Source organism: Triticum aestivum, chromosome 6B, assembly GCF_018294505.1.
Source record: "Triticum aestivum cultivar Chinese Spring chromosome 6B, IWGSC CS RefSeq v2.1, whole genome shotgun sequence".
NCBI lineage: Eukaryota > Viridiplantae > Streptophyta > Magnoliopsida > Poales > Poaceae > Triticum > Triticum aestivum.
The window spans coordinates 78,093,755-78,118,740 of record NC_057810.1 but is presented as its reverse complement, the minus strand read 5'-3'; positions in this window follow the sequence as shown (position 1 = coordinate 78,118,740).

Below are 24,986 nucleotides of genomic sequence, written 5' to 3'. Positions count from 1 at the left end.
GATATGGAGGTAGTGATATTAAAGTCATGCTAGTTGGGTGATTATGAATTTAAAGAATGCTTGTGTTGAATTCAGCAAGTCTCATAGCATGCACGTATGGTTAAAGTTGTGTAACAAATTTGAAACATTAAGTGTACCTGGCTTGTGCATCCTTATGAGTGGCGGTCGGGGACGAGCGATGGTCTTTTCCTACCAATCTATCCCCCTAGGAGCATGCGCATAGTACTTGATTTTTGATGACTTCTAAATTTTTGCAATAAGTATATGCGTTCTTTTGACTAATGTTGAGTCCATGGATTATACGCACTTTTACCTTTCCGCCTTTGCTAGCCTCTTCGGTACCGTGCATTGCTCTTTCTCACCTTGAGAGTTGGTGCAAACTTCGCCGGTGCATCCAAACCCCATGATATGATACGCTCTTTCACACATAAACCTCCTTATATCTTCCTCAAAACAGCCACCATACCTACCTATTATGGCACTTCCATAGCCATTCCAAGATATATTGCCATGCAACTTTCCACCATACCGTTCTTCATGACATACTTTACTTTTGCCATATTGCCATTGCATGATCATGTAGTTGACATCGTATTTGTGGCAAAGCTACCATGCATTATTTTTCATACATGTCACTCTTGATTCATTGCACCATCCCGGTACACCGCCGGAGGCATTCATATAGAGTCATATCTTGTTCTAGTTTCAAGTTGTAATCCTTATGTTGTAATCAATAGAAGTGTGATGATCATCATTATTAGAGCATTGCCCAATCACAAAAAAGAGAGAGAAAGGCCAAAAAGAAAAAAAGGAAAGGCCCAAAAAAATAAAAAAATAAAAAGGGCAATGTTACTATCTCTTTTTCCACACTTGTGCTTCAAAGTAGCACCTTGTTCTTCATGTAGTGAGTCTCATATATTGTGCTTCAAGGTAGCACCATGTTTTTCATATAGTGAGTCTCATAAGTTGTCTTTTTATACTATTAAGGAATTATCCAAAGATTGGTCATGCGAGTGTTGAGCTTATTGCAAGCATGTCTTGAAGAAGAAGGTTGTGTGATCATTCATGTTTACCTTCAATACATCATCCAAATGAAGAGAGTTGCAAAGATTTAAGGTTGATCAAGACTAAGTCAATAGTGAATCAAGTTGATCAACTCACAAAGCGTAGAAGATGTACCGAGAGGGATCAAGTGATCCCATGGTATGGTAAGCATTGTCCATTGCACTTTGTGTACTAACCCATGGTCTATGTGAGAGTTCTATGTGGGGTTAGGTACGTATCCATGGGCTTGCATCAAGAGGAAGATATCATACAACCCATGGAAAGGATGACATCAAGTGGTGATCATCATCAAGATTGCCGTGTGCAAGTTCAAGTGGAGCATCATGAAGAGATCAAGTGCTTGAATCTTTCCATCCATTGTGATGTCAATGGACTTGTGAAGATGAGTCGAAGAGTGGCTCACCCATAATGGACTATGGGGGAGCAATCATCTAGTCTTCATCGAGCCAACGCAATCAAGAAAGGTGGTTCATCTTGAGGGAGTCAAGATCGTCATCATCTAGCTCAAGTGGACCATGCAAAGGCAAAGGTTTGCCCTTGATAGGTTTTCTATTTTGCCGGTCTCATGGTGGTAGTAGGGAGACCGGGTTATATGATCGTTTGCCGTACTATCAAGGGGGGCTCTCAAGTTGGTAGCTTGATCATATCGTTAGTAGAGAGCTCAAACCTTTGCATCCTTGCATCATGTTTCTTGGTTCTTGTTTGGTTCTCTTTGTGAGTCTTAGAGCTTATGGTCATCTTGATGACAAGCTTGAGTTCATCGAAAACGGAGTTCACATGCGTCTTCTATGATGTTTTCGGTGTTGGAGGTTTTACCGGTCTTTTCCAAGGAAGGGTTCTCACCATTTTCCTTTGGGCCTTTTCTCATTTGCTTCTTATTGGTATTTCTTTCAATATTGTGTTAGCCCTTGTCTCTAGCTTTCCAACAAACTTGGTTTCGTTGAATTCGGAGTCCGTTTGCAAAAGTTGTGGTTATTTTGGCAAAGGCTGCAGCGGTACTACCGCGACTGGAGCGGATGTAGTTTTTTACTACCGCTCCAGAGCAGTGCTACCGCGGCTCCTGAGCGGTAGTACCGCTCCAGAGCAGTACTACCGCGGCTCCCAAGCGGTAGTACCGCTCCGGACCAAAATCTCATGTTTTGCTCAGCGGAAGTAGGCACAGAAGTATTTTTTTAGTACCGCTCGCAAGCAGTAGTACCGCTACCATTTGTGGTAGTACCGTGAGGACGAGCGGTACTACCGCACTGAAGGTTCTTTTGGCCTTTTTGCCTCCTCGCTGTTGTGTTTCGAAGGGGTACTACCGCTCTAGCGGTAGTACCGCTCCTTGGAGCGGTAGTACCGCTCTGTGCCGGCTGTGAGCATAACAGTTGGATTCGGGAGCTCCTATAAAAGGGGGTCTTCTTCCCCATTCAACCTAATCCTTTGAGCTCGTGTTCTTCCCCCATTTTTGACCTTCTTCGAGCTTGCTAACTCTCAATCCCTCCATGGATTCTTGTTAGTTTTTGAGAGAAAAGAGAGAGGAGATCTAGATCCACGTTTCCACCAATCACTTTCTCCTCTAAGTGAGGGGAACCCCTTGGATCTAGGTCTTGGAGTTCTTCGTGTTCTTCTTTCATTCTTCCTCTCATTTTCCTCCCTAGCATTAGTTGCTTTGGTTGGATTTGGGAGAGAAGGACTTGGGCACTCCGTGTGCCCTTGCCATTGCATTTGGTGCATCAGTTTGAGTTCTCCACGGTGATACGTGGAAGTGAAGTTTGAGAAGCTTATTACTCTTGGGTGTTTGGGCACCCTAGAGCTTGTTCCTCTTGGGTGCCTTGGTGCCCTAGACGGTTGGTGGTGTTCGGAGCTCAATCATTGTGGTGTAAAGCTCCGGGCAAGCGTCGGGGTCTCCAATTAGGTTGTGGAGATCGCCCCGAGGAATTTGACCCGGTGACCGCCCCCAAGGGTTGCCAAAGTGTACGGGTTCGGTGACCGCCCCCAAGGGTCGCCATTTGTACGGGTTCGGTGACCGCCCTCAAGGGCCCCTTAGTGGAATCACGACATCTGGCAGTGTGCGAGGGCGTGAGGAGATTACAGTGGCCCTATTGGCTTCTTGGGGAGCATTGTGCCTCCACACCGCTCCAAACGGAGATTAGCATCCGCAAGGGTGTGAACTTAGGGATACATCATCGTCTCCGCGTGTCTCGGTTATCTCTTACCCGAGACCCTTTACTTATGCACTTTACTTTGTGATAGCCATATTGTTCTTTGTCATATATCTTGCTATCACATAGTTGCTTATCTTGCTTAGCATAAGTTGTTGGTGCACATAGGTGAGCCTAGTTGTTGTAGGTTTTGTGCTTGACAAATTAACCACTAGGTTTATTCCGCATTTGTTCAAGCCTAAACCGTAATTATTTTAAAGCGCCTATTCACCCCCCCTCTAGGCGACATCCTCGATCTTTCAGCTTCTTCAGAGTTTATAATAATTTCTCCTCTTCCTGCTCTGAAAGGTTAGCACTAATAATAACAGGATATATCTTCTTCTCATCAAGATAAGCATATTTAAGAGTATCAGGTAGTGGTTTAAGCTCAAACACGGGATCACCCCTGGGTGGTGGAGGATCCCCTAGAATTTTTACAGTCAAGTTGTGTTTCAAAATAGGTCCCTGTTTAAGGAATACTTCATCTATCTCCCTTCTTTCATTCATAAACATATCATTTTCATGGTCTAGCAAATATTGTTCTAAAGGATCATTAGGAGGCACGGAAATAGAAGCAAGACCAACAATTTCATCCTTACTAGGCAATTATTTATCATGGATTGTCTACGAAATTTAGCAAAATTAAACTCATGAGACATATCCCCCAAACCTATAGTAACAACATCCTTTTTGCAGTCTATCCTAGCATTAACAGTATTCAAGAAGAGTCTACCAAATATAATGGGACAAAAGTCATCTTGTGGGGAGCCAAGAACAAGAAAATCAGCAGGATATTTAACATTCCCACACAAGACTTCAACATCTCTAACAATCCTAACTGATGAAGTAGTATCTCTATTGGCAAGCTTAATTGTAACATCAATTTCTTCTATCTCAGCAGGTGCAATATCATGCATAATTTCTTTGTATAAGGAATGAGGTATTGCACTTGCACTAGCACCCATATCACATAAGCCATGATAATAATGATATCCTATTTTAACAGAAATAATAGGCATGCCTACAACAGGTCTATGTTTATTTTTAGTATCGGGTCTAGCAATTCTAGCAGCTTCATCACAGAAGTAAATAACATGCCCATCAATATTATCAGCCAAGAGATCTTTAACCATAGCAATACTAGGTTCAACTTTAATTTGCTCAGGTGGTGTAGGTGCTCTAGTATTACTCTTACGAACCATAGTTGAAGCTTTAGCATGATCCTTTATCCTAACAGGGAAAGGTGGCTTCTCAATATAGGCAGTAGGGACAATAGGATCATTATAAGTGATAGTCTTTTCTTCAACTTTAATAGGTGCAAATACTTTTACTTCAATGGGAGGATTATATTTAAACCACTTCTCCTTAGGGAGGTCAACATGAGTAGCAAATGATTCACAGAAAGAAGCTACTATCTCAGAGTCAAGTCCATATTTAGTGCTAAATTCACGGAAAATATCGGTATCGATAAAAGATTTAACACAATCAAACTTACGTGTCATACCTGACTCCTTACCTTTGTCGAGATCCCAATCTTCAGAGTTGCTTTTAATTCTTTCCAATAAATCCCATCTGAATTCAATAGTCTTCATCATAAAAGAACCAGTACAAGAAGTATCGAGCATGGAGCGATTGTTGAGAGAAAGCCGAGCATAAATTTTTTGAATAATAATTTCTCTTCAGAGCTCATGATTGGGGCATGAATATAACTTTGACTTAAGCCTCCCCCAATCTTGAGCGATGCTTTCTCATTTGCGAGGCCAAAAATTATATATATACTTACGATCGCAGTGAACAATATGCATAGGATACAACATCTGATGAAATTCCAATTTCAATCGGTTGTAGTTCCATGATCCCATATCATCACATAGCCTAAACCATGTCAATGCCTCTCCCTTCAAAGATAAAGGGAAGACCTTCTTCTTGATAACATCCTCGGGCATACCTGGAAGCTTAAATAATCCGCAAACTTCATCCACATAGATTAGGTGCAAATCGGGATGCAATGTTCCATCTCCTGCAAAAGGATTAGCTAGTAGTTTCTCTATCATACCCGAAGGAATTTCAAAGTAAACATTTTCAGTAGGTTCAATAGGTTGAGGAGCAACTCTTTGCTCTACTGGTCGGGGAGAAGATACCCCGAACAAGCCCCTCAAAGGATTATGTTCCATAGTAACAAGTGATAGTAAATTTCATACCAAAGGCGTTGTACTCCCCGACAATGGTGTCAGAAAAGAGTCTTGATGATCCACAAGTGTAGGGGATCTATCGTAGTCCTTTCGATAAGTAAGAGTGTCGAACCCAACGAGAAGTAGAAGGAAATGACAAGCGGTTTTCAGTAAGGTATTCTCTGCAACCACTGAAATTATCGGTAACAGATAGTTTTGTGATAAGGTAATTCGTAATGGGTAACAAATAACAAGAGTAAATAAGGTGCAGTGATACGTCTCCAACGTATCTATAATTTTTGATTGCTCCATGCTATATTATCTACTGTTTGGGCAATATTGGGCTTTATTATCCACTTTTATATTATTTTTGGGACTAACCTATTAACCGGAGGCCCAACCCAGATTTGTTGTTTTATGCCTATTTCAGTGTTTCGAGGAAAAGGAATATCAGACGAAGTCAAAACGGAACGAAATCAACTGGAGAAGTTATTTTTGGAAGGAAAGCCACCCGATGGACTTGGAGTACACGTCAGGGAAGAAGGGAGGTGCCCACGATGGTGGGGGGCGCGCCCACCCCCCTGGGGAGCGCCCCCTGCCTCGTGGCCCCCCTTTGGTCCACCGACGTACTTCTTTCACCCATATATACCTACGTACCCTAAAAATTCTAGAACAGAAGATAGATCAGGAGTTCCGCCGCCGCAAGCCTCTGTAGCCACCAAAAACCTCTCGGGAGCCCGTTCCGGCGCCCTGCCGGAGGGGGAACCCATCACCGGTGGCCATCTTCATCATCCCGGCGCTATCCATGACGAGGAGGGAGTAGTTCACCCTCGGGGCTGAGGGTATGTACCAGTAGCTATGTGTTTGATCTCTCTCTCTCTCGTGTTCCCTCTATGGCACAATCTTGATGTATCCCGAGCTTTGCTATTATAGTTGGATCTTATGATGTTTCTCCCCCTCTACTCTCTTGTGATGAATTGAGTTTCCCCTTTGAAGTTATCTTATCGGATTGAGTCTTTTATGAGAACACTTGATGTATGTCTTGCCGTGTTTATCTGTTGTGACAATGGGATATCATGTGCCACTTGATGTATGTTTTGGTGACCAACTTGCGGGTTCCGCCCATTAACCTATGCATAGGGGTTGGCACACGTTCTTGACTCCCCGGTAGAAACTTTGGGGCACTCTTTGAAGTACTTTGTGTTGGTTGGATGAATCTGAGATTGTGTGATGCATATCGTATAATCATGCCCACAGATACTTGAGGTGACAATGGAGTATCTAGGTGACATTAGGGTTTTGGTTTATTTGTGTCTTAAGGTGTTATTCTAGTACGAACTCTTTTATAGATTGATCCAAAAGAATAACTTTGAGGTGGTTTCGTACCCTACCATAATATCTACGTTTGTTCTCCGCTATTAGTGGCTTTGGAGTGACTCTTTGTTGCATGTTGAGGGCTTGTTATATGATCTATCTATTTTATTATTGTTGAGAGAACTTGCACTAGTGAAAGTATGAACCCTAGGCCTTGTTTCCTATCATTGCAATACCGTTTACGCTCACTTTTACCACTTGCTACCTTTCTGTTTTTATATTTTCAGATTACAAAAACCTTTATCTACCATCCATATTGCACTTGTATCACCATCTCTTCGCCGAACTAGTGCACCTATACAATTTACCATTGTATTGGGTGTGTTGGGGACACAAGAGACTCTTTGTTATTTGGTTGCAGGGTTGTTTGAGAGAGACCATCTTCAACCTACGCCTCCCACGGATTGATAAACCTTAGGTCATCCACTTCAGGGAAATTTGCTACTGTCCTACAAACATGTGCACTTGCAGGCCCAACAACGTCCACAAGAAGAATGTTGTGTAGTAGACATCAAGCAGTTTCTGGCGCCGTTGCCAGGGAGGTGAGTGCTTGAAGGTATATCTTTAGATCTTGCAATTGAGTCTTTTTAGTTTCTTGTTTTATCACTAGTTTAGTTTATAAAAGAACTCTACAAAAAAATGGAGTTAAGCTTGTCTCATACGCTTCATCTTTTTAATATCTTTCGTGAGAATGATGGAAAGGAAAATTATGCTCAAGTGCTAGAAGAAGAATTACATAGAATGCTTGGCATGAAATATGTGAATGATGAGCATGATTGCAATGTTGTTAGTATGAATTCCTTGAATATCCATGATGCTAATGATATGCAAAGCCACAAGCTTGGGGAAGCTATGTTTGATGAAGATGATATTTTTTGTCCCCCAAGCTTTGATGAGCAAATTTACTATGATGAAAGCATGCCTCCTATCTATGATGATTATTGTGATGACACATATGCTTTAAAGAATAATGATAACCATGAAAATTGTCATCTTGTTCTTAATTTTCAATCACATGATAGTTATTTTGTTGAGTTTGCTCCCACTACTATTCATGAGAAGAATTTTGCTTATGTGGAGAGTAGTAAATTTTCTATGCTTGTAGATCAGGAAAAGAATGCTTTTAGGTGCTGGTTATATTGTTGAATTCATTCATGATGCTACTGAAAATTATTATGAGGGAGGAATATATGCTTGTAGGAATTGCAATAATGTCAAGTTTCCTCTCTATGTGTTGAAAATCTTGAAGCTATGCTTGTTTTACCTTCCTATGCTTGTTGATTATTGTTCCCATGAGTTGTTTTCTCACAAAATCCCTATGCATAGGAAGTGGGTTAGACTTAAATGTGCTAGTCATATTCTTCATGATGCTCTCTCTATGTTTCATTTCTTATCTTTTTTGTGAGCATCATTGCCATCATCATGCCTAGCTAGAAAGGCATTAAAGAAAAGTGCTTGTTGGGAGACAACCCAATACTTACCTTTACTGTTTTTGTGTGTCCACATGATTATGCTACTGTAGTAATCATGTTTTATAGCTTTTGTATCAATAAAGTGCCAATTAAGACCTTTAGGATAGCTTACGGTGATAGTTGTGTTGATCCTGCTGAAAATCAGAAACTTTTGCACCTAGTAAATTAGTTTTGTTAATTCACAGAAACGTGCTCTTGATCTGATTCTTTTTGCTCTGGATTGGTACGTAAATTTCTTAGGACTTCCTAATTTGGTAGGATTTTTGGAGTTCCAGAAGTATACGTTTGATACATATTACTACAGACTGTTCTGTTTTTAACATATTCTATTTTCTATGTGTTGTTTGCTTATTTTGATGAATCTATGAGTAGTATAGGAGGGTATGAACCATAGATAAGTCAGAGTACAGTATATATTACACTAATATGAATTTATAATGAGTTCATTACAGTACCTTGAAGTGGTGTTTTGGTTTCTTTCACTAACGGAGCTTACGAGTTTTCTGTTAAGTTTTGTGTTGTGAAGTTTTCAAGTTTTGGGTAAAGATTCGATGGACTATGGAACAAGGAGTGGCAAGAGCCTAAGCTTGGGGATGCCCAAGGCACCCCAAGGTAATATTCAAGGACAACCAAGAGCCTAAGCTTGGGGATGCCCCGGAAGGCATCCCCTCTTTCGTCTTCGTATCATCGGTAACTTTACTTGGAGCTATATTTTTATTCACCACATGATATGTGTTTTTCTTGGAGAGTCATTTTCTTTTGTTAGTATTTGCTTTATGTTATTTAGAATAATGTTTTTCATCTTTAGTTTCAATAAAGAAGTCAAGGATAGCCTTTGCCATGCTTATTTTGCTAGTATACATGTTGCTGTTTGAAAACAGAAAGTTTACCGCTGTTGCAAAAATTACCTAGAAAAGTCAGAGCATGATATAATGTTGAAACTTTTTTCATAATGAGCTCTGATAAATTTACTACAGTGTGAATTTTATTTCATAATATTTGGAGTTAGGGAAGTATTGATACTCTTGCATTCTTTACAGACTATACTGTTCTGGCAGATTGCTGTTATGTTTGCATTGTTTGCATATGTTTGCTTGTTTAATGATTCTATTTGAGGATAGGAGTAATAATATGCAGAGGCATTTAGTATTCAATGTTGAATAATAATTTTAGTGATTTGTTACAGTAGAAAATGATAAGGTTTGCATTGGTTTATACTAACCTATCTCACGAGTTCTTGCTGAGTTTGTTGTGGATGAAGCTTTTGATAAAAAGAGAAACCATGATATGAGAGGAATTAAGGAGACATAAAAGCTCAAGCTTGGGGATTCCCAAGGCACCCCAAGATAATATTCCAAGAGGTCTCAAGCATCTAAGCTTGGGGATGCCCCGGTAGGCATCCCACCTTTCTTCTTCAACAACTATCGGTTAGTATCGGTTGAGCCTAAGTTTTTGCTTCTTCACATGAGTTGTGCTATCCTTGAAATGTAGTTTTCTTTAGATTTGCTTGATGTTTGAATAAAGTATCAATATCTGAAATTATTAACTGGGAGAGTCTTCACATAGTTGCATAATTATTCGACTACTCATTGATCTTTACTTATATCTTTCGGAGTAGTTTTTGTTATTGGTCTAGTACTTCACTTATATCTTTTAGAGCATGGTGGTAGTTTTATTTTGAATAAATAGATGAACTCTCATACTTTACTTAGATTATTTTGAGAGTCATTAATAGCATGGTAATTTGCTTAATATGAATATACTTGGTATTCAAGATATGTGAAACTTTCTTATGAGTGTGTTGAATACTAAGAAAAGTTTGATACTTGATAATTGTTTTGAGATATGGAGGTAGTGATATTAAAGTCATGCTAGTTGGGTGATTATGAATTTAAAGAATGCTTGTGTTGAATTCAGCAAGTCTCATAGCATGCACGTATGGTTAAACTTGTGTAACAAATTTGAAACATTAAGTGTACCTGGCTTGTGCATCCTTATGAGTGGCGGTCGGGGACGAGCGATGGTCTTTTCCTACCAATCTATCCCCCTAGGAGCATGCGCGTAGTACTTGATTTTTGATGACTTCTAAATTTTTGCAATAAGTATATGCGTTCTTTTGACTAATGTTGAGTCCATGGATTATACGCACTTTTACCTTTCCGCCTTTGCTAGCCTCTTCGGTACCGTGCATTGCTCTTTCTCACCTTGAGAGTTGGTGCAAACGTCGCCGGTGCATCCAAACCCCATGATATGATACGCTCTTTCACACATAAACCTCCTTATATCTTCCTCAAAACAGCCACCATACCTACCTATTATGGCACTTCCATAGCCATTCCAAGATATATTGCCATGCAACTTTCCACCATACCATTCTTCACGACATACTTTACTTTTGCCATATTGCCATTGCATGATCATGTAGTTGACATCGTATTTGTGGCAAAGCCACCATGCATTATTTTTCATACATGTCACTCTTGATTCATTGCACCATCCCGGTACACCGTCGGAGGCATTCATATAGAGTCATATCTTGTTCTAGTTTCAAGTTGTAATCCTTATGTTGTAATCAATAGAAGTGTGATGATCATCATTATTAGAGCATTGCCCAATCACAAAAAAGAGAGAGAAAGGCCAAAAAGAAAAAAAGGAAAGGCCCAAAAAAATAAAAAAATAAAAAGGGCAATGTTACTATCTCTTTTTCCACACTTGTGCTTCAAAGTAGCACCTTGTTCTTCATGTAGTGAGTCTCATATATTGTGCTTCAAGGTAGCACCATGTTTTTCATATAGTGAGTCTCATAAGTTGTCTTTTTATACTAGTGGGAATTTTTGATTATAGAACTTGGCTTGTATATTCCTACGATGGGCTTCCTCAAATGTCCTAGGTATTCATGAGCAAGCAAGTTGGATGCACACCCACTAGTTTTCTTTTGTTGAGCATTCATAGCTCTAGGTCATCCGTTGCATGGCAATCCCTACTCCTCATGTTGACATCAATTGATGGGCATCTCCATAGCCCGTTGATTATCTCGTCAATGTGAGACTTTCTCCTTTTTGTCTTCTCCACACAATCCCCATCATCATATTCTATTCCACCCATAGTGCTATATCCATGGCTCACGCTCATGTATTGCGTGAAGGTTGAAAAAGTTTGAGATTATTTAAGTATGAAAACAATTGCTTGGCTTGTCATCGGGGTTATAGAAGTTGGGAACATCTTTGTGTGACGAAAATGAAGCATAGCCTAACTATATGATTTTGTAGGGATGAACTTTCTTTTGCCATGTTATTTTGAGAAGACATGATTGCTTTATTAGTATGCTTGAAGTATTATTATTTTTATGTCAATATGAACTGTTGTCTTGAATCTTTCGGAACTGAATATTCATATGACAAGTAAGAAGAATTACATTGAAATTATACCAACTAGCACTCCACAACAAAAATTATCTTTTTTATCAGTTACCTACCCGAGGACGAGCAGGAATTAAGCTTGGGGATGCTTGATACGTCTCCAACGTATCTATAATTTTTGATTGCTCCATGCTATATTATCTACTGTGTTGGGCAATATTGGGCTTTATTATCCACTTTTATATTATTTTTGGGACTAACCTATTAACCGGAGGCCCAACCCAGATTTGCTGTTTTATGCCTGTTTCAGTGTTTCGAGGAAAAGGAATATCAGACGGAGTCAAAACGGAATGAAATCAACTGGAGAAGTTATTTTTGAAGGAAAGCCACCCGATGGACTTCGAGTGCACGTCAGGGAATAAGGGAGGTGACCACGAGGGTGGGGGGCGCGCCCACCCCCCTAGGGCGCGCCCCCCTACCTCGTGGCCCCCCCTTCGGTCCACCGACGTACTTCTTTCACCCATATATACCTACGTACCCTAAACTTCCAGAACAGAAGATAGATCGGGAGTTCCGCCGCCGCAAGCCTCTGTAGCCACCAAAAACCTCTCGGGAGCCCGTTCTGGCGCCCTGCCGGAGGGGGAACCCATCACCGGTGGCCATCTTCGTCATCCCGGCGCTATCCATGACGAGAAGGGAGTAGTTCACCCTCGGGGCTGAGGGTATGTACGAGTAGCTATGTGTTTGATCTCTCTCTCTCTCTCTCGTGTTCTCTCTCCTGTTCCCTCTATGGCACGATCTTGATGTATCCCGAGCTTTGCTATTATAGTTGGATCTTATGATGTTTCTGCCCCTCTACACTCATGTGATGAATTGAGTTTCCCCTTTGAAGTTATCTTATCGGGTTGAGTCTTTTATGAGAACACTTGATGTATGTCTTGCCGTGTTTATCTGTGGTGACAATGGGATATCATGTGCCACTTGATGTATGTTTTGGTGACCAACTTGCGGGTTCCGCCCATTAACCTATGCATAGGGGTTGGCACACGTTCTTGACTCCCCGGTAGAAACTTTGGGGCACTCTTTGAAGTACTTTGTGTTGGTTGGATGAATCTGAGATTGTGTGATGCATATCGTATAATCATGCCCATGGATACTTGAGGTGACAATGGAGTATCTAGGTGACATTAGGGTTTTGGTTGATTTGTGTCTTAAGGTGTTATTCTAGTACGAACTCTTTTATAGATTGATCCGAAAGAATAACTTTGAGGTGGTTTCGTACCCTACCATAATCTTTACGTTTGTTCTCCGCTATTAGTGGCTTTGGAGTGACTCTTTGTTGCATGTTGAGGGCTTGTTATATGATCTATCTATGTTATTATTGTTGAGAGAACTTGCACTAGTGAAAGTATGAACCCTAGGCCTTGTTTCCTATCATTGCAATACCGTTTACGCTCACTTTTACCACTTGCTACCTTGCTGTTTTTATATTTTCAGATTACAAAAACCTTTATCTACCATCCATATTGCACTTGTATCACCATCTCTTCGCCGAACTAGTGCACCTATACAATTTACCATTGTATTGGGTGTGTTGGGGACACATGAGACTCTTTGTTATTTGGTTGCAGGGTTGTTTGAGAGAGACCATCTTCATCCTACGCCTCCAACGGATTGATAAATCTTAGGTCATCCACTTGAGGGAAATTTGCTACTATCCTACAAACTTGTGCACTTGCAGGCCCAACAACATCTACAAGAAGAAGGTTGTGTAGTAGACATCATGCAGCAAGGTGGCCCAATCCTTTTTGTAGCAAAGGACAAGTCTGGACAAACGACCGGAAGTGGGCGGCGACATCTATGGCGGCATGGCCGGAGGTGTTGGGTGTGGAGGGAAGGGGATAATGGGCGTTGTGCCACCGATTGGTGGTCCAGGGGGAGGACAAGGCGGGCGTTGCGTGCGTCCGTGCAGTGTCCGGGCTGACGCAAACCTGGCCCAAATTTGCACCGAAAATGGGTCGGGCGGATGGAAAATGGACGGCCCCCCATTTTGCGTGGGTGCCTTGGGCCGCAATTTCTGTCTGTTTCAACCCTAAAGAACGTGCACGAACAAAATGTGTTGGCGCGTTGGAGTTGCCCTAATCCAACTAAATGTTTTGATTGGCCACTGGACACTAAATTTGGTATATGTATTTTCTCATTCAAAATGCAGAACGTAAAATAAGAGTCATTCCAATGTTAGGTGAAAATGGATATGAATAAAACCACAATGATTTTGTAGGCACGTTCGTCAATTTGGCCTTTGATATTGCGCATACAAAGCTATTTTGTTGTGTGCTATGACATTTTGATATTTTAAGAAGTTTCTATTAAAAAAAGGCTGAGTCATTCACGTGATCAATATGTAAACCGTTTGGATATAATTAACAAATATGAAAATGTCAATACAAATATGTATAATATAAGTCCTTTTAGAGATTCCAATATGGACTACATACGAAGCAAAACGAGTGAATCTACACTTTAAATTACGTCTATATACATTTGTATGTAGTTCGTACTGAAGTTTCTAAAAAATACTAATATTTAGAAACGGAGGGAGTAACTAATTTGAAAATAACACTATGCACCTACTCAAATTGTATTTACATCCGGAATTGTTTTTATCGTTTGTTTAATTTCATATAGACTCATGTAAACTACCATCTGAGATGGCTTAATAGGAGTCAAAACAAAAAGAAACATTGAAACCTTAAATTATAAAAAATGATGTGAATAAACCCCAACATAGTTGGTTTTGTAGGAGGTTTTGCATATATGGTTGTCAAACATGCCACTTACCAAGTTGTTTTGCCATGTGTTATCGCATTTCAATGTACGTTTTAAAGGAGTTTATATAAGATGAGGTCATCATATCATCTTTCTCTATTTTCTCACTACTGCTTAACAGTGGCTGGCAAGGCGTCCACCATTGGTATTTGGCAAGATAACTAGTGGCAGGTGCAAATACATGCGCGCTACTGTTATGCTTTCACCTATAAGCCGTTCTGTAGTAGTGTCGCCTAGTGCAAAAAAAAAAAACTCTCCATTATTTGTACCGGCTTTCATTCTTCAAGGCACGAATTGGCACAAAATATAATGATATCTAAACAAAGTGTAGGGAGACCGAAGTAGAACAAGAACAATTGTCACATGCTAAAACTTTAACATTTGTTTTTTATGCCAATGAGCTTTTCTAGCAATCAGTGTCCATGTGACCACGTTGACCATAGAAATGACATCAAGAAGGAAGACTATGGTATACATAGATGTGTCATCTAGTCTAGCCAGCGGCATCAGGCAGAGCACACGGACACACCTACGAGAGAGGCCACGAGGGTGTGGGCAAGTACTCCTAGTTGGTAAGTGTGTAGGTCGCTTTAAGTATGGAGGACAAAGGGCGTGCTTGGCATTCCACAAGTAGCTAAGGATTGTGCTGAGGCGAGTGTAGCAGCAGTCTGGCGGCGGTGTGGTCAGGGGTGGGGCTTTTGTTTAGCGGCAGGAGGTCGCGGGCTGGTCGATTCAGGAGTGGAGGCGGTGGTAGTTTGCTGGCAAGACTGCTAGTGTTGAACCGGAGAGTATGGCGACCGATGACAACTTTGATATCCACACAAGAGAGCATGTGACGAGTTTTTGTTCAATGATGGACGAGCAGGACAGTTCTCAGGTCAGAAGCTTCGGTCACACATGTGAGTAAGTTTCTTAAAGTAAATATCCAGATGATATAATAGGTATGACTATGTAAGGTTAAAGTTTAAAGGGTTTTTTTTTCAAAAATGTTGCTTGGAGCCATGGTGCAGCCACACCTACGCTCCATGTCGTATATATTTTGACACCAAAAACCTGGATATGAGTCCATAGTTTCTAATAAAGCCTACTGCATGTTGATTGGATAGGCTATAAAATAAGAACCCTGCATTCATGGACACAATCCATGTCTCCATGCAACTAAGTCAGCTCACAATTTTTTATTCGTATCGTTCTGCGTGACTGGACTAGCCCACCTCATAGGCTCTTACATGCATTCAAGTGCATTTTCATCTGCTTATTATTTTGTTGATTGTCTTTTGAAGTTTGTTTTTTATTCAACAAAGATATTTTAGACCATTGTTTTCTTCTTCTTCATTCTCAAAAAAAGAAGAAGATTCTTTCTCAAAAGAAGAAGAGGAAGAAAATTCTTGTTCTTCAACGAGCTCACGATTTTAGACAATTCTAGAGTACTTTTGTTCTAGAAAATAAGAAAATAAAAACCAAGGTTTTCCGGTCTGCAAAATGTGGCGTGTGGTGTCAGTCTAAGTTTTTTATTATTTCACTTCATTTTTTTAGAAGATCTATGTCACTTCATACATATTAGATATTAAAAAGGGCTTCATACGGATGTCCTTCCAGTGTTTTTTCTTTCCTTTTTCTTATGTGAACAGTAGTCATTCCCTAGTTTGTGCAAAATGTCGATCCATAACCATATGAGACAATACTAGATATAAAAAACAGATTGCTTACTGCTACATTACATAGGGGCGTGTGCCAGCCCATCCCGTTAAAAAAAAGGCAAGCCTACAAGCAAGCTGGCCAAGAGAAAGATTATGATAGACTGAAAATTTTGAATGCTAAACAGGCCTGAATCGACAACGCACTGGGCATAGGTTCGTGTGAACCATGGTCCTAAATCTCTCCTCTCGTTTGTTTTTTGTGGGATTTTCTAACTATTCTCTTTTTTCTGGTTAACTTGTGTTACCGTTCTGCATAATAGATAGGTGCCATCTGTTCCAATACAAATTCTTTTGTGTTACCGTTTTGCACAGTCTATTTTCATTTTTATATTCTTCTTTGTTTCTCAGCCATACGAAGTCCTTTTTTAGTCATCGAGTATAATATAGATGCCCACCACCACATGCACACATGTTAATACCATAAGATTGTCCTAATACCAATGATTAGCTCCAACCAAACGTGTGATGAAACAAGTTGAATGTTTAGTGTTCGCATAATTATGCACCCTTATCGGAACTGAAGCCATTTATTTGAAATTCAAGGTGAGGTGATTCGGGCCGCGCGCATGAGTAGATTGGAAACTCATGCTACACATCTATAAATTATAGTTCCCCTTAAAGCAAGTGTTTTTTCCGTTTTAAAGATATATGGACTTCTCATGTTTCAAATGGATTTTTCCTAAATTGTTTTGTTATTTCAGTGAATGAAATGAGGCTTTACTCAGGAGGCACTCCATGAAGCCAATGACCATGCAAATTTTATATTCTTGAACTAGAGCTAGTATCTTATAGTATAAAGAAAAACTATCAAGTATTGTTTAGTTACATGAGGTATAAAAAAGCCTCTATGCTAAACAAATCGACTAGAATGAGCTCCAAAACAGACCTTGAGTTTACTGTAAATGCAAGAAAATAAAATAAACTAAATAGCTAAAAAGATTATGCTAATTTTTTAAAAATTTAGGAGCATATTCTGATTAGGGTAACCAAGTGCACATAATCTCTGAAAGATAATTGCACTCAATTCTTGTGTAAGCGGCACTACCGCGGATATCTTGCAGATAACATATACTCTTCTTCCATACTATATTGTCTGCTAGTCAACCCCTCTTTGATTCTTTCATCTCTATGTAACGGAGAATCTACTACAGTATTAACATTCGCCTTAAATCCCCTAGATGATTGAGTGACTTGCAATCTCAATTCCACTTCTCTCATGGTTGGTCGTTCCCTCCTTCTTAATTACACACATGCTACTGCAATTCCAGCGATTTCTTCAATTAGGTTACCACCCTCATTCATAACTTGTGGATCTAATATTAGTGACAAATTGCCTTCTGCAAATAAGGTAGCAAAATGTTCCACAAGGATATTGTCTTCGCTAGCCATATAATCAAATGGCTTCTTTCTGGTCATCAGTTTCTGGTCATCAGTTCCTGTCCGTTGCATGTTTTATGTTTCGCAGAAACCCAATATCAAACGGAGTCCAAACAGGATAAAAACGGATGGAGAATTATTTTAGAATATTTGTGATTTTTGGGAGGAAGAATCAACGCGAAACGGTGCCCGAGGTGGCCACTAGAGTGGCCCACACCACCACTCTAGGTGGGCGCACCCTACCCTCTCGTGGGCCACCCGTAAGGCAGTTGATGCCCTTCTTTGGCCGCAAGAAAGCTAATTTTTAGAAAGCGATCTGGGCGAAGGTTTCGATCCAATCGGAGTTACAGATCTCCAGATATAAAGGAAACGATGCCAGGGCAGAATTACAGAAGGCAGAAACAGAGAGATAGATCCAATCTCGGAGGGGCTCTCGCCCCTCCCACGCCATGGGAGCCAAGGACCAGAGGGAAAACCCTTCTCCCATCTAGGGAGGAGGTCAAGGAAGAAGAAGAAGAAGGGGGCTCTCTCCCCCTTGCTTCCGGTGGTGCCGGAATGCTGCCGGGGGCCATCATCATCACCGCGATCTACACCAACACCTCCATCATCTTCACCAACATCTCCATCACCTCCCCCCATCTATATTCAGCGGTCCACTCTCCCGCAACCCGCTGTACCCTCTACTTGAACATGGTGCTTTATGCTTCATATTATTTTCCAATGATGTGTTGCCATCCTATGATGTCTGAGTAGATTTTTGTTGTCCTATCGGTGATTGATGAATTGCTATGATTGGTTTGAGTTGCATGTTTTATTATTGGTGCTGTCCTATTGTGCCCTCTGTATCGCGCAAGCGTGAGGGATTCCCTCTATAGGGTTTGCAATATGTTTATGATTTGCTTATGGTGGGTGGCGTGAGTGACAGAAGCATAGACCCGAGTAAGTAGGTTGTTTGCGTATGAGATAAAGGGGACTTGATACTTTAATGCTATGGTTGAGTTTTACCTTAATGAATCTTTAGTAGTTGCGGATGCTTGCTAGAGTTCCAATCATAAGTGCATATGATCCAAGTAGAGAAAGTATGTTAGCTTATGCCTCTCCCTCAAATAGAATTGCAGTAGTGATTACCGGTCTAGTAACATAGTCAATTGCTTAGGGACAATTTCACAACTCCTACCACCACTTTTCCATACTCGCTATATTTACTTTATTGTTTATTTATCTAAACATCCCCTAATTTTTATTTACGCGTTCTTTATTATCTTGCAAACCTATCCTATCACACCTACAAAGTACTTCTAGTTTCATACTTGTTCTAGGTAAAGCGAACGTCAAGCATGCGTAGAGTCTTATCAGTGGCAGATAGGACTTGAGAGAGTATTTGTTCTACCTTTAGCTCCTCGTTGGGTTCGACACTCTTACTTATCGAAAGAGGCTACTACTATCCCGTATACTTGTGGGTCATCAGTAGGACGCGCCCTCCACCCTCGTGGACGCCTTGTGTCCTTCCTGGACTACTTCTTATTTTCCTACTTTCTTAAATATTCCAAAAGAAAGAAAAATTGCTACTAGAACTGTTTTGAAGTCGGTTTACTTATCGTAGCACGTACCTATTCCTTTTTGGAGTCTGAAACGTTCTGGAAAGTGTCCCTTATGTATTCCTCCGGGGTTACGATTTCAATAACATTAGTTTCAACATTTATAGGATTACCTGAGATATAATGTTTGATTCTTTGACCGTTCACCACCTTCAGATTTGTGCCTTCGAAGTTGTTGATTTTTATGACACCGGAACGGTAGACCTCCTCGATAACGTAAGGGCCTTCCCATTTAGAGAGGAGTTTTCCTGCAAAAAATCTTAAACGAGAGTTGAAAAGCAACACATAATCACCTACATTAAACTCACGCTTTTGTATCCTTTTGTCATGCCATATTTTAACTTTTTCTTTAAACAGTTTGGCATTCTCATAGGCCTGGGTTCTCCACTTATCAAGTGAGCTAATGTCAAAAAACCTTTTCTCACTGGCAAGTTTGAAATCATAATTGAGCTCTTTAATGGCCCAATATGCCTTATGTTCTAGTTTGAGAGGTAAGTGACATGCTTTTCCATAAACCATTTTATATGGAGAAATACCCATAGGATTTTTATATGCAGTTCTATAAGCCCATAATGCATCATCAAGTTTCTTGGAACAATTCTTTCTAGATCTATTAACAGTCTTTTGCAAAATTAATTTGAGCTCTCTGTTACTCAGTTCTACTTGGCCACTAGACTGTGGGTGATATGGAGATGCAATTCTATGATTAACATCATACTTAGCAAGCATTTTATGGAAAGCACGATGAATAAAGTGTGAACCACCATCAGTCATTAGGTATCTAGGGACTCCAAACCTCGGAAAAATAACTTCTTTAAGCATCTTAATAGAGGTGTTATGATCAGCACTACTGGTGGGAATAGCTTCTACCCACTTGGTAAAGTAATCAACAACAACTAAAATATGTGTATACCCATTAGAGGAAGGAAACAGTCCCATATAATCAAAACCCCAAACATCAAATGGTTCAATGACAAGAGAATAATTCATAGGCATTTCTTGACGTCTACTAATATTAATAATTCTTTGACATTCATCACAAGACAAGACAAACTTACGGGCATCCTTGAAGAGAGTAGGCCAATAAAAAATGGATTGCAATACCTCGCAGTTCTATCTCCAGCGTGGTGTCCTCCATAAGCCTCGGAGTGACACTTGCGTAGGATCTGTTCCTATTCATGCTCAGGTACACAACGTCTAATAACACCATCTACTCCTTCTTTATAAAGGTGTGGGTCATCCCAAAAGTAATGTCTTAAATCATAGAATTTTTTTTCTTTTGCTGGTATGTGAAACTAGGTGGTATAAATTTAGCAATATTGTAATTAGCATAATCAGCATACCATGGCGCAGTACGAGAAGCACTTATGACAACTAATTGTTCATCAGGGAAGCTATCATCAATAGGTAGTGGCTCATCAAGAATATTCTCTAACCTAGATAAGTTATCTGCAACGGTGTTCTCAGCTCCCTCTATCAATAATATGCAAATCAAATTTTTGTAGTAGGAGAACCCATCTAATAAGTCTAGGTTTGGCATCTTTCTTTTCCATAAGATATTTAATAGCAGCATGATCAGTGTGAACAGTTACTTTAGAATTAACAATATAAGGTCTAAACTTATCACAAGCAAATACAACTGCTAAAAATTCTTTTTCAGTAGTAGCATAGTTTCTCTAGGCACTGTCTAGAGTTTTACTAGCATATTGGATAACATTTAGTTTCTTATCAACTCTTTGTCCTAGAATGGCACCTACGGCATAATCACTAGCATCACACATAATTTTAAATGGTAAATTCCAATTAGGTGGCTGAACAATAGGTGCAGAAATTAAAGCTTTCTTAAGTATTTCAAATGCTTCTACACAATCATCATCAAAGACAAAAGGAATATCTTTTTGTAAGAGATTAGTCAGAGGCCTAGAAATTTTAGAGAAGTCCTTAATAAACCTCCTATAAAAACCGGCATGACCAAGGAAACTTCTTATACCTTTAATGTCTGTAGGACACGACATCTTTTTAATAGCATCAACTTTGGCTTTATCAACTTCAATACCTCTTTTAGAAATTTTATGCCCCAAGACAATGCCTTCATTAACCATAAAGTGGCATTTTTTCCAATTCAAGACAAGATTAGTTTCTTCACATCTCTGCAAAACTCGATCAAGGTTGCTCAAGCAATCATCAAAAGAAGATCCATAAACGGAGAAATCATCCATGAAAACCTCAACAATCTTTTCACAAAAGTCAGAGAATATAACCATCATGCATCTTTGAAAGGTAGCAGGTGCATTACATAAGCCAAAAGGCATACTTCTATAAGAAAAAGTACCGAAAGGGCAAGTAAAAGTGGTTTTTTCTTGATCCTCCTTTGACAGAGGTATTTGAGAGAAACCAGAGTAACCATCTAGAAAGCAAAAATGTGTATGTTTGGATAATATTTCTAGCATTTGATCAATAAAAGGTAAAGGGTAATTATCCTTTGTAGTAGCTTTATTTAATTTGTGGAAATGAATTACCATTCTATAACCTGTAACAATTCTTTACGGGATCAATTCATCTTTGTCATTAGGAACGACAGTAATACCTCCCTTCTTAGGGACACAATGGACAGGACTTACCCACTAACTATCAGCAACGGGATAAATTATACCTGCCTCCAGGAGCTTTAGTATTTATTTTCTTACCACTTCTTTCATCTTAGGATTTAACCATTGTTGGTGATCAACAACCGGTTTAGCGTCTTTCTCCAATTTTATTTTGTGCTGGCATAGAGTGCGACTAATGCCCTTAAGATCATCAAGAGTATATCCAATAGCAACACAGTTGAAAGAACATGCGGTGCCCCCATGTTTGGTTTTGGTAATTGATGACAATCTCTATGGACTAATGGTTGTCTTGAGTTATATTTGAAGGATTTGTCCATAGGATTTTCTTGAAGTCCATGTGTTGGTTTCAAGGAGTTTATGAATTGACCAAGGTGCTATTAAGGAATTATCCAAAGATTGGACATGCGAGTGTTGAGCTTATTGCAAGCATGTCTTGAAGAAGAAGGTTGTGTGATCATTCATGTTTACCTTCAATACATCATCCAAATGAAGAGAGTTGCAAAGATTTAAGGTTGATCAAGACTAAGTCAATAGTGAATCAAGTTGATCAACTCACAAAGCGTAGAAGATGTACCGAGAGGGATCAAGTGATCCCATGGTATGGTAAGGATTGTCCATTGCACTTTGTGTACTAACCCATGGTCTATGTGAGAGCTCTATGTGGGGTTAGGTACGTATCCATGGGCTTGCATCAAGAGGAAGATATCATACAACCCATGGAAAGGATGACATCAAGTGGTGATCGTCATCAAGATTGCCGTGTGCAAGTTCAAGTGGAGGATCACGAAGAGATCAAGTGCTTGAATCTTGCCATCCATTATGGTGTCAATGGACTTGTGAAGATGAGCCGAAGAGTGGCTCACCCATAGTGGACTACGGGGGAGCAATCATCTAGTCTTCATCGAGCCAACGCAATCAAGAAAGGTGGTTCATCTTGAGGGAGTCAAGATCGTCATCATCTAGCTCAAGTGGACCATGTGCAAGGCAAAGGTTTGCCCTTGATAGGTTTTCTATTTTGCCGGTCTCATGGTGGTAGTAGGGAGACCCGGTTATATGATCGTTTGCCGTACTATCAAGGGGGGCTCTCAAGTTGGTAGCTTGATTGTATCGTTAGTAGAGAGCTCAAACCCTTGCATCCTTGCATCATGTTTCTTGGTTCTTGTTTGGTTCTCTTTGTGAGTCTTAGAGCTTATGGTCATCTTGATGACAAGCTTGAGTTCATCGAAAACGGAGTTCACATGCGTCTTCTATGATGTTTTCGGTGTTGGAGGTTTTACCGGTCTTTTCTGAGGAAGGGTTCTCACCATTTTCCTTTGGGCCTTTTCTCATTTGCTTCTTATTGGTATTTCTTTCAATATTGTGTTAGCCCTTGTCGCTAGCTTTCCAGCAAACTTGGTTTCATTGAATTCGGAGTCCGTTTGCAAAATTGCGGTTGTTTTGGCAAAGGCTGCAGCGGTACTACCGCGACTGGAGCGGATGTAATTTTTTACTACCGCTCCAGAGCAGTGCTACCGCGGCTCCTGAGCGCTAGTACCGCTCCAGAGCAGTACTACTGCGGCTCCTAAGCGGTAGTACCGCTCCGGACCGAAGGTTCTTTTGGCCTTTTTGCCTCCTCGCTATTGTGTTTCGAAGGGGTACTACCGCCCTAGCGGTAGTACCGCTTCTTGGAGCAGTAGTACCGCTTTGTGCGGGCTGTGAGCATAACGGTTGGATTCGGGAGCTCCTATAAAAGGGGGTCTTCTTCCCCATTCAACCTAATCCTTTGAGCTCGTGTTCTTCCCCCATTGTTGACCTTCTTCGAGCTTGCTAACTCTCAATCCCTCCATGGATTCTTGTTAGTTTTTGAGGGAAAAGAGAGAGGAGATATAGATCCACGTTTCCACCAATCACTTTCTCCTCTAAGTGAGGGGAACCCCTTGGATCTAGGTCTTGGAGTTCTTCGTGTTCTTCTTTCGTTCTTCCTCTCATTTTCCTCCCTAGCATTAGTTGCTTTGGTGGGATTTGGGAGAGAAGGACTTGGGCACTCCGTGTGCCCTTGCCATTGCATTTGGTGCATCGGTTTGAGTTCTCCACGGTGATACGTGGAAGTGAAGTTTGAGAAGCTTATTACTCTTGGGTGTTTGGGCACCCTAGAGCTTGTTCCTCTTGGGTGCCTTGGGCGCCCTAGACGGTTGGTGGTGTTCGGAGCTCAATCATTGTGGTGTAAAGCTCCGGGCAAGCGTCGGGGTCTCCAATTAGGTTGTGGAGATCGCCCCGAGCAATTTGACGGGTACCGGTGACCGCCCCCAAGGGTTGCCAAAGTGTACGGGTTCGGTGACCGCCCCCAAGGGTCGCCATTTGTACGGGTTCGGTGACCGCCCTCAAGGGTCCCTTAGTGGAATCACGGCATCTTGCATTGTGCGAGGGCGTGAGGAGATTACGGTGGCCCTAGTGGCTTCTTGGGGAGCATTGTGCCTCCACACCGCTCCAAACGGAGATTAGCATCCGCAAGGGTGTGAACTTCGGGATACATCGTCGTCTCCGCGTGCCTCGGTTATCTCTTACCCGAGCCCCTTTACTTATGCACTTTACTTTGTGATAGCCATATTGTTCTTTGTCATATATCTTGCTATCACATAGTTGCTTATCTTGCTTAGCATAAGTTGTTGGTGCACATAGGTGAGCCTAGTTGTTGTAGGTTTTGTGCTTGACAAATTAACCACTAGGTTTATTCCGCATTTGTTCAAGCCTAAACCATAATTATTTTAAAGCGCCTATTCACCCCCCCTCTAGGCGACATCCTCGATCTTTCAATTGGTATCAGAGCCACGTCTCTCTTTGTTAGGCTTAACCGCCTAGAGAGTAAAGATGTCGACTAGGGGATTAGGATTCTCTGACACTCTTAGTTTCGATGGCACAAATTTTGATGTTTGGGTAATTCGCATGCTTAATCTCTTTAGGGTCATGGACCCAAATTTAGAGCGAATTGTAGATATGGGTTTTTCTCCTCCAAAGGATCCCCAAAGATTATCTTTAGAGGATGAGAAAAACTCTTATCTCAATGCTCAAGCTTCTAATGTGCTTTTTGATGCTTTGAGCAATGTAGTTATATTTCAACTCATGCCGTTCCGAGATGCTCATGAGTTGTGGACGAAGCTTCAAGATAAATATGGTGTGTCCAAGATTTGTGGGGATGATTGTTCTCCCTCCACCTCCGGTCGTATAGTCTTCTCAACTTCTTCTACTTCACCTACATGTGGTTTGCCACAA